The 9,767-nt window shown below is 36.3% G+C and overlaps 1 pseudogene; it reads left to right on the top strand.

Moving 5' to 3' along the window:
* Nucleotides 1-3,097: 3,097 nt before the first annotated feature.
* LOC114062077 lies at nucleotides 3,098-3,573 on the top strand (annotated as a pseudogene).
* The last annotated feature ends 6,194 nt before the right edge of the window (nucleotides 3,574-9,767 follow it).

Here is a 9,767-nt window from a genome sequence, read left to right as displayed (position 1 = left end):
TGAATGAATAGTGGAAAACAATTACTTGTATTGATCTCTCATGTGCATCCATTAAAATGCAAATAACCTTTCAAAATATGCTTCTTGACATAACTTTTTTCAAATTTCTGATAACCTTTCAGGAACGTTTTGAAAGCAGTCAGTGTTGTAGCTTTTTTCCCCCCTTTTCCAAATCACAATCTTTTCTCTTCTATATAGGAGAAATGAGGGAGATGCTATAATCCATTCGAGTGATACTCAGTTAATGCATTTGCCAATTAGTGTACAAACCATCCTCTGAAAGCAATATTTAATTACTGCAGATATATAGATGATATCATGATATCCCAGCCAAGCTTCAAATACTTTTAAAATTACCTAAGTAAAATTTTATTTTTCTTAATTATTAGTCCACTTTCTCTAAAAAACCAAGGTCTCTAAATTAAAGAAATGTGGTGGATTAAATGTGTTTTTTTGCTACCATCAGCGAAAAGATTTTCCTTTATGAGGTTCTGTCAAATAAAAAAGTTTAGTGGGCCACTAATGGCCATGACCTATGGCGGGCTTGTTGTACCGAGTAACTGAATTATTTCCTTTTCTAAATCTCTAAGCATGCCACGAAGAATGCTAGCTCAGCATATATAGTAAACAAATCACCAGTCACCCAACAAGTGCTGCACCATCTGCCTCCAGAATGAAAGATCTCTTCCCTAGCTTGAACTTGTGGACCTTGAATTTGACCCTGTCTGAACTTTTGTTATGTGAACAAATGATTTTGATGGTAAAACTGTGAATCTACATACAAGCCTGGTGAGGGAAACACATTAATAAGTAATTACTTACTAAGTCAGGTTGCTTGACCCAAGCATGCAAACTCTCTAAATTTATTTCCTTCTCACTCTTCCATACTGTCAATGCAGCTTTAATTTCTCCCTTCTTCTCCATGAATCTATTTATACTGATTGCATCACTGCTCTTGGCAATTTATTCAATATTTCTAGTATTCTTTGCATGAAATAGCTCTGCTGGAATTCCTGTTTATTTCTAATTTCGTTTTGTTTCCACTGTTTTTTCAAACAGCAGGTTACAGTTAATTAAACACAGATACATTTAGTATAGGAAATGTTTGCAAACTGATACTTTTTTTCTGTAGCAATGCTTTGAAACTGTATGTTATTAATGAAGTTACATGAATAATTACCCTAAATCTCATATTCAGGTAATTACAAAAATAAAATGAACATCTGTTATTACAAATGCATAATGCCAAGTCATAATGTGCAGGTTAGGGGTTAACACAAGTAAATTGGACATGGTCCATAAACACAAGACAAATTATTGTATGTTAGTGTAATTATATTCTAAGCGTTATGTTAATTATAATTTATATCAATTCAATAATTAGAGAAAACAAGCTCTTCCCTTGGTTTCTATTCAGATTCTTCTGTGCACTAAATTATTCTGTGTCAGCTAGGTTGGCACTGGACTATAAATCTGACAGCAATGCACAGTGATAATATTTTTAATATCTGAGAGAAAACCTTATCTATATGTTAGATTTGAAACAAATGTTTTGCTAATTAAATGGGGTCAAAAGTAAACAAGATAGAGTTAAAAAGGGCATAGAAAATCCACTTTTGGGCTGTCCAAAGAATTAAATGACATATTTATTCCTTTATAGATACTGACCCAAAGTCTTACTTTGCAAAACTAAATTAGAATGGGATAGATTCTCTAAGGACAATTCTAGAAAAAACATAAAATCCCATCATATAAATACATGGTTGAAAATAACTTTCAGAAATATATTATACATTTCCTTTCATAAAAATATATTATTTTCTATATCTCCTTTATACAAACAAAGATAATTTTAAAAACAGTTTAGATTCTGAAATACCTACAGACATACACTGAATGTTCTAATAGCGAGTATAACGAAATTTTACCAGGGCATCACCTGAGTAATCTTCTCTACCCTCACAGTTAGAAGATTAATCTTAATATGTAACCTATCTCCAGATAATTCTGCAGATTAAGTCAATTAGCCTTTGTTTTCTACAAAAATAATGGAAGCATTGTCATTGTCCTCTTCATAATCCTCTTTTCATTAGGATGGTAAAGAGATAAGTGAGGCAAAATTCTGTGGAGAGGTAATCTCTTTTAAATGGATGTAGTGGTAAAAAGCTAAACTTGGGGGCACTGTGCTTCTTTATCAGATCTGAGGAAAAGTCGATAGAATTAGACCTAATGGAGAATGGACAGGTGTTTTGCTGTTGCTTCCTTTAAATGTAGTAGGAAAACTTTATGGAATAATTTGATCCAGTCACAATGATACTGAGCTGAATAAATAGGAATTATCTTTCATATCTTTGTATTTGTGTCCATTATTAGCATGTTCTTACTCACTTTTTGCCACTTTTAGGTTCCCTCAGGTTCCTAACATCACAGATTTGATAAGTGAATAGAGATGCAATCTATAGCTACAATCAAAAATGTTGGCCAGAATGAAAACAACAGCATGGGCCTAACTGATATATCTTGTCCAGCCAATTACAATATATAGAGAAGTTGCTTTCAATCATATATTTTATGGTGATTTCACCCTTATCTGCAATTCCTAACAAAAAAATCTTGTCCATTCAACTTCCAGAGTGGTGCCTTTGCTTCCCCACTGTTTTCTATTAAATCATGAGAATGTTGTTTAGTAATCTATGAAATGTTTTCTTAGTTGTTAAAGGTCCACAGAGCAAAAGATTTGTCCATCACTGATCTAAGACACCAGTGTCCAAAGGTGGCTTCATTTGCAAGATACATTCTGATATAGCTCTTTTCAGAGTACTTTCCCACGAATCCCTCCATTAAAGGACACAGACAAATGGCCTTAGCCTGAGATTAAGCTAAGTGAATAGATCAGGAGAAACCACTGGACATGACATAAGTAATTGCTGAATGTAAAAAATAACAAACTGAGAAGCTGGTAACATTTGCTGATGGAGCCGTGAAGAATCTAACAGATGATTGATTAAGGGGGTTGGTGGATGGAATTTGACAGGTAACTGACGACTCTTCAGGATGTGGAGTCTTGCAAGGCCAAAATTATTTAGGTAACCTCCCCATGTACGTGTCTGCAAATAAACTTAAACTAGAGTTTCTACTGACAAAAAGAAAAGGACTCAGCAACATCATAAATTTCAGTCTTCTGCATATCACAGTAATCAGTGAAGGTGCAGAGGGCTGAAGGACAGTACACTTCTCGCTGTAGACAAATGGCAATTTAAAAGTAGCTCTGGTGTTGTATGGGTCAAGCTGCAATAAGGCAGAATACAGCATAAAAATTGAAGTAGTTAAGGCTTATTCTTGCTCCAAACCTGATAACATTTACTTCCAATGGCTGTCATTACTTTCTCTGTGTGGTCTGAATACCCTGTGCAGATTAGGCAAGACACATTCTACCATGGACGTTCTAGCTTGATAGTAATAACTGAAGAGAAGTGTAGGAAAGTGGCATTTTGGTTTCAGTGCTTCTCAGACTGGGCTAATGAAACTGGAGTACACAGAGGACAAATACCTGAGCTCATTTCCCATGCATGATGTTCACCTTGACTGCATTCTGGTGTTGCACATTAAGGATTTTTTTCAATTTTACAGCAAAAGTCTACAGCAGTATGGAATGTTATGTTACTTACCTGTGTGCTACAGCAGCCTATACAAACGAACAAAGGAATTTTCTTGAATTCAATCTTATTTTAATTATTCATAAGTTATTTTACTTAATTATTAGACTGCAACAAGCATAAAAATGTTATATTCACAAGTAATCGACTTTTTATATATATAGAGAACTGACTTATAGACTGCAGTTGTTTTGGAGCTTTTTGTTTGTATTTTGGTTTGCTTTGCTTTTTTTACTGTGGAAAAATGAGAAGTAAAGGAGACATACCCTTGGTGGAAAAGGATCTGCTCAGGGAATATTTAATGCAAACTGGATAAGTCCATGGCCTGTGATGGGATGTGCACATCAGCACTGAGGCATCTGGCAGATATCATTGAGAGGCCACTCTTGATAATCTTGGGACAGTCATGGTGACTTGGAGAAGTGCCTGAACACTGGAGGAAAGCAAATTCTACTCTTATCCTCAAGAAGGAGGACATAGGGAATTACATGCCAGCCAGGCTCATCTTGATCCCTGAAAAGGTAATGGAGCAGCTAAACCTGGAAAGAATTTTCAGGCTCACAAAAGACAAGTCATCAGGAATAGTTAACAGAACCTCATCAAGGGGAAGTCATGCTTAATCAGCATGATAAACTTCTATGATGAAATGACTTGCATGGTAGATGAAGGGAGACCAGTGGATGTCGTCTACCTGGACTTCAGGAAGGCCTGGCCTTTGGCTCTGTCTCCAATGAGATGCTCTCAGACAAACTGTTGATGTATACACTGGATGAGGAGACATTGAGGTAGACTGAAAACTGGCTGAATGGCTGTGTCCTGGTGGTGGTGGTCAGTGAAACAAAGACTAGTTTGGCCAGTAAGTAGTCGTGTACCCCAAGGGTCAGTGCCGTGTCTGATCCTGCAGCAATTACTACAATATTTTTCTTTTCTGAATTGACCATTCTGTATTTAATTTCAACATTTTTATATATAGTCATTTATATTTTATATTATTTATATCATCACTGCTTTCTTAAAAGAACAGGCATAGGATTAAAACAGTAATAAACTCCTACATAAATACAGAAATCCAGGGGTAATCAGAGTGAAGTTTTTTTCACATTGTCTCTAGTGTTAGTGGCAATAAGGATCTAGTCTTATATTCTTTAACAGCATTTATATTTTAGAAGCCAGCTGAAAAATGTCTTCTTAAGTTATCTTTGTTGCCTATATAAGCACCTTTCACCCAGCTGGCTAAATGGCCTTTACTGGCGTTTGAAGTCTGAACCGGCTATGTAGGAAATTCAAGTACCTATTTTAGGGTCCCTCCGTTACTTAGACTTAGTCCTAGGCCAATTTTTTCCTTAGAGTAATTCAAAATCTGAGAGGAAAATCTGCTCCTGAGCTCTTGATTATGCTGGAAAATAGGTGGCTTTTTTCAATATACTCATGCAGCATTTCTGAGTTCTTTCCTACTGTAAAGTCTCTGACAAGAAAAGACCACAAATTAAACAGCAGATGTCCTCTGCCCTTTTATGTCCATTTGTTCCATCATAATAGCATAGATTTGCCAATTATTGCTAAGTAGTCTTATAGTTACTAAGCACAGAAGATACCCAGGCACATTCTTAGAAATTGTGCCAAGGTCTGGCTACTGAGCTGGAACAGAAATAGAAATGGAACTCCAAGTATTGAGGCTGGAAAACTGTATTCCTCCTGAATCAGAGGACAGGAGAGAGATGACACTTTGCTGTAGGAACACGTTAACACAGAGCTGGCACTGAGCAGATGCGATTGTCCTTTCTGCTTTTTAGTTCTCATCTATATTATCAGAATAAATAAACTTCTTTGATGGTTGTCCCTGGGTAAAGGCATTATAAATGACAGAAGTCAGAAAGAAGTTACCAAAATAATGTTAAATCAAGCTTATCATCTCCACTGTTTTTTGCAACTCACTTCAGCTATTTACTGGAATTTAGAATTCTTTCAAAAGGCAGTGGTATGTGAAAACACCATCCAGCACATAAAGAACATATTAATGAAGATGGCAATTTCTCCCATCTGATTTTCGAAGAACATTATACAGCTTCATAAGGAAAAATTATTACATGGTAAAGCTGAAGTTAAAAAACAAATTTATTTTTTTTATTTTTTAGATGGATGATGTCAGCATGGTCCCATAATGAGTTGTATTAGTGCCACTAAAGTGCTCAAAAAATGAACAGTCTAGCTTAGACAGGAATGTCCCAAGCCAGTGTCAGTGGCGTAACCCATGACTGACATAGTTATGGTGTGAATCAACAGATATTCTGATATGAATACTTCCCACTGTTTGTTAATGCACCTGTGTAGCAGGAATACTCTATATACTCTGCTCTATTTTGGCACACAAATGAATTTATTTGCCACTGAAATCCATATTAGTCACTGTAGTTACTAACACCAGTTTTTGGATTTAATCGTTGGTTAGCCATTGTTTGCTATTTAAAATAAGTATGAGCAGTGGAAAAACAGTATGTAGCTGTCACAGCAAATATTGCTCCTTTACCATTCAGTCCACCACATCATTTAAATGTTTCATTAAAATACAGTCTTTTGAACTTATATTGACATAAGTTTTAAAAATTTTCATGAACATAATCTACAACAATGACTCTAAGTATAATATAAAGTTTCAGAGAAAGCACATTCAGTAATAATTGTACACTATCTCAGGCAAAAAATTGCATTGTTTATACCACCATGAAGTTGTGTAAAGATAGAAAAAAATCCAGATCTTCTTACTATCTTTGGGCCAACACACCTGCTGTAACATGAGGTACATTGACTACATTGTTCTGCAACAATATACTTATATTTTAAGTACATGAAATCTCAGCATTGCAATGATTCCACTTTGGTCCCTAGCCAATACACTATGAGAAACACAAATCTTAGCCCTGAATGCCTGGGGAATTTTGTGTTTCATCAGCTAAATGTTTTAGAACTCTGGGAATCAAGATTTATAGGACTTGAAATTATTTTGATGAGACTTTATATTCTGTATTACTTATACAAGAAGACTGAAAAATAACATTTCTTAAAATGAAACAAACTTGTGAAGAAGAATGACGGTAACATGCCTTAAAACTTACTATCCATGCATTTCCTTTGATTTATGGACTGCAATATTAGGGTGACTCCTTTCATGTGTTACATCATCATTAAAAGCTCAAATAAAATTTATTAATTTTCTTCTTTTGAGAAACACAGTGAAGGTGACTAACTTGAGATGCCTTTCACTACATTTATTGCTTGATGAAATAGTATGTTTAGTCATCACAAGAAGTGGTTTGTATAATATATTAGGTCTGACAGGATTAACCAGTGAAGAATAGTTTCATTAGTTTGGTTTATTTGTAGACAAGTGTAGTAATTCCTTGCAGAAGTATATTGGTATAAGAAACATGTTTTTCATTTTTCACCAAAGCCAAAGCATTCATTTTAGTGGTTGGATGCACAAGAGAGAAACGAAGGAAGCAGAGGACACTTCATGCATTGATTGGGTCCAAACTGGGAAAATGGTATGTTCATGTTTCATGGTCCTTAGCCACTCATGCCAGGCAGAATCTCCCCCAGAGTGCACTGCAGATCCACTCCTGTATACATACACACACTTCCTTTAAGAAGAGAAGGAGTTCATAGGGAAGGATGGAGCACATCAAGACCTCAGAGCTGGAAATTTCTCTCTGATCTTCCAGTTCAGGCATTCCAGCTGAATACCTGGGGATGGTTCAAAATCCCAGTGAAATTGTTTCTGCTCAGAGCACGCTGATACAATGAGGCTTAAAAAAATTGTCTTGCATGCTTATGGAAAAAAATACCATTGGATGGATGAAAAAGTAAAAATTAGATTCCAACTCCGAAATACCTGCTAGAGGACCTGCTTTGAAAGGATTCAGAGCAGTAGCCTATGTCTAGGTACTCAAAACTGCTCCTTGCAGCATGGTCTGTCTTATCATCAACTACAGAGGAAATCTAAGGGTACTTGGTTCCCTGGGCTAAAGTGACCATTTATGAATATCAATCCCTATCATACTCTTAATGATATTTGACTGGAGTTCCAGTGTAAAGGTAACATTTTAATGATGAAAGGTCTATACTGTCCTACATTTGATACAGTGGAAATTTTTTGTCGAGGGAACAACAACAACAAAATGCTTTCTAAAAAGAATAAAGAGTGCCAGAAAGCAGTTTGCTGGTTTATCACTTTCTGCATGTTCAATGCATAAGTTTTCGAGATCCTGCCTATGACTTGAGGACATGTCTACCTAAGTTTCAGGTGTTAGGTCTTGTTAGGTCTTCATGATGCAAGCACATCTAGCAGCACATTGTCTATTCTCTCTGCGTGAGAATGTACTGTCTTTACCGAGCATGATGTACACTTGTTTTTTTCTTACTTGGTGTACTATTTTACCTAGTGTTCTATAATAACAACCAGTTAATGCTTGCTTTGCCTTAAGATCCCCATCAGAGATGTAACCATCCACCATTGGGCAGAAGGAGGCAACAGGGAATAGGAGGGAGGATACTCTGTTTTTTTTGTTAATTTGCTCCCTTCAAGCATTACCATTATTATGATTTTATAAGTTATTAGTGTTATGAGAGATGTCATTATAAAATATAACAATGTGTGATGGTAACTGTGCCATTAAGGTCTCTAGTGGAACATTAATTATTGATCTTTGCCTCAAGAGCATCATAATGTTGCACTAGACCCGCAATGAACTGTTCACCTTACAAGCATTAAACTGAACTATGTCATTCAAAGGTGACAAGGTTTAACTCTGCTATCATACTTAGAGCACTCCAAAGACTGCGATAGAATTGCTAACACAGCCAAACCTGCCTAGCAAAACCAGGATATCTGACATAAACAACCTTACTGTTGGACTGGATATTTTTTAACTCATTCTCAGCTTCTTATTCCTTGTTCATCTTCTGAGTTACCTTGCTTCCTGCAAACAATGCTTTTAGCAATAAAGGTCCAGGAGAGGGTTTATCACTCTTCTTAAGTGAGTGGTGCTGCGGTCAGTTCTCTTGGTATCATTCTGGAATGAAAGAGATTTACAAGCCAGCAGGTGATCTCCCTGGCAGGTGTTCTACCACAAGTAAATAGTGGCATCGCGGTAGTGATAGGGACTAAGTACATATGTGGCACAACACCATTTGAAACCACTCACTGGGAGAAAGTAAGGTATCCTCCTGTTGCAGTGCCACCAGCAAAGTCTCTCTCCTTGGCTTTTCAGTAATTTTGAAGTTTTCTTCATTAACTTGAGCTACTGCTCTTGAGCTCTCTCAGCCCCTGGTGTGTTGTTTTATCATGTGGAGTCACATAGCACAGCCATCCTCCTCTAGTCCCCGCTATTTATAAATATATTCCTTACTTTAAGCATTAGCAACTGGCCCATGGTAGGACTAAAAAATACTTTAGGTAGCTAACTTTTACTCACTTGTGACTATATCTAATTATCTAATTTGTTTAACACTTTTTCCTCTGTCAGCCCCATTTCTGCCTCACAGAATATACATTTCTGCTTCCTATGAAGTTTGTGCTGACTTTGAAGAAGCATCTTTCTACTTCTGGTCATTCTTAAACCTAGAGACTACAGACCATACTTTTTACTTTCACAGAAGTATCAGGTAGAAAAGTAATTTTTCAAACAACACTTTTCTAATGTAATTGCCTTTTCTCTGACATTTTTCCCCTTGTTGACAGCCATTGAAAGAGTGTTCACTGACTGATGTGGTGATGTTGGTCAAACCTGGTCCTATAGATGACACTTCAGCCTGAGCAGGTGAGGAATCAGTCTATGGGGCTGGTAGATTTCTTCTCTTCATGTTAGCATCCTCAAATTCCAATTGCTCTGTTTTGAGACAGTGTTATTGCTACACAACAATCCATAGCAGTAGAAAATTTAGTTCTGATACATTCCAGGATGAAAACATCTAGATTAGACTGAGACTTCCTAAGGGAAATTAAATCACAGATATATTATTCTACAAAAAATAGTCCTTGTCCCTTAAGCAAATTTCCAGCTCATTGTCACCTGCATAAAATTTAAAGGTTTAGATTCTGCTGTGCTTTCATTT

Source organism: Empidonax traillii, unplaced genomic scaffold (assembly GCF_003031625.1).
Source record: "Empidonax traillii isolate 1590-97213 ecotype Southwest subspecies unplaced genomic scaffold, ASM303162v1 scaffold382:size1915631, whole genome shotgun sequence".
Classification (NCBI taxonomy): Eukaryota; Metazoa; Chordata; class Aves; order Passeriformes; family Tyrannidae; genus Empidonax; species Empidonax traillii.
The sequence above is the reverse complement of the archived record's forward strand: the minus strand, read 5'-3'. Positions and strand labels throughout refer to the sequence as shown.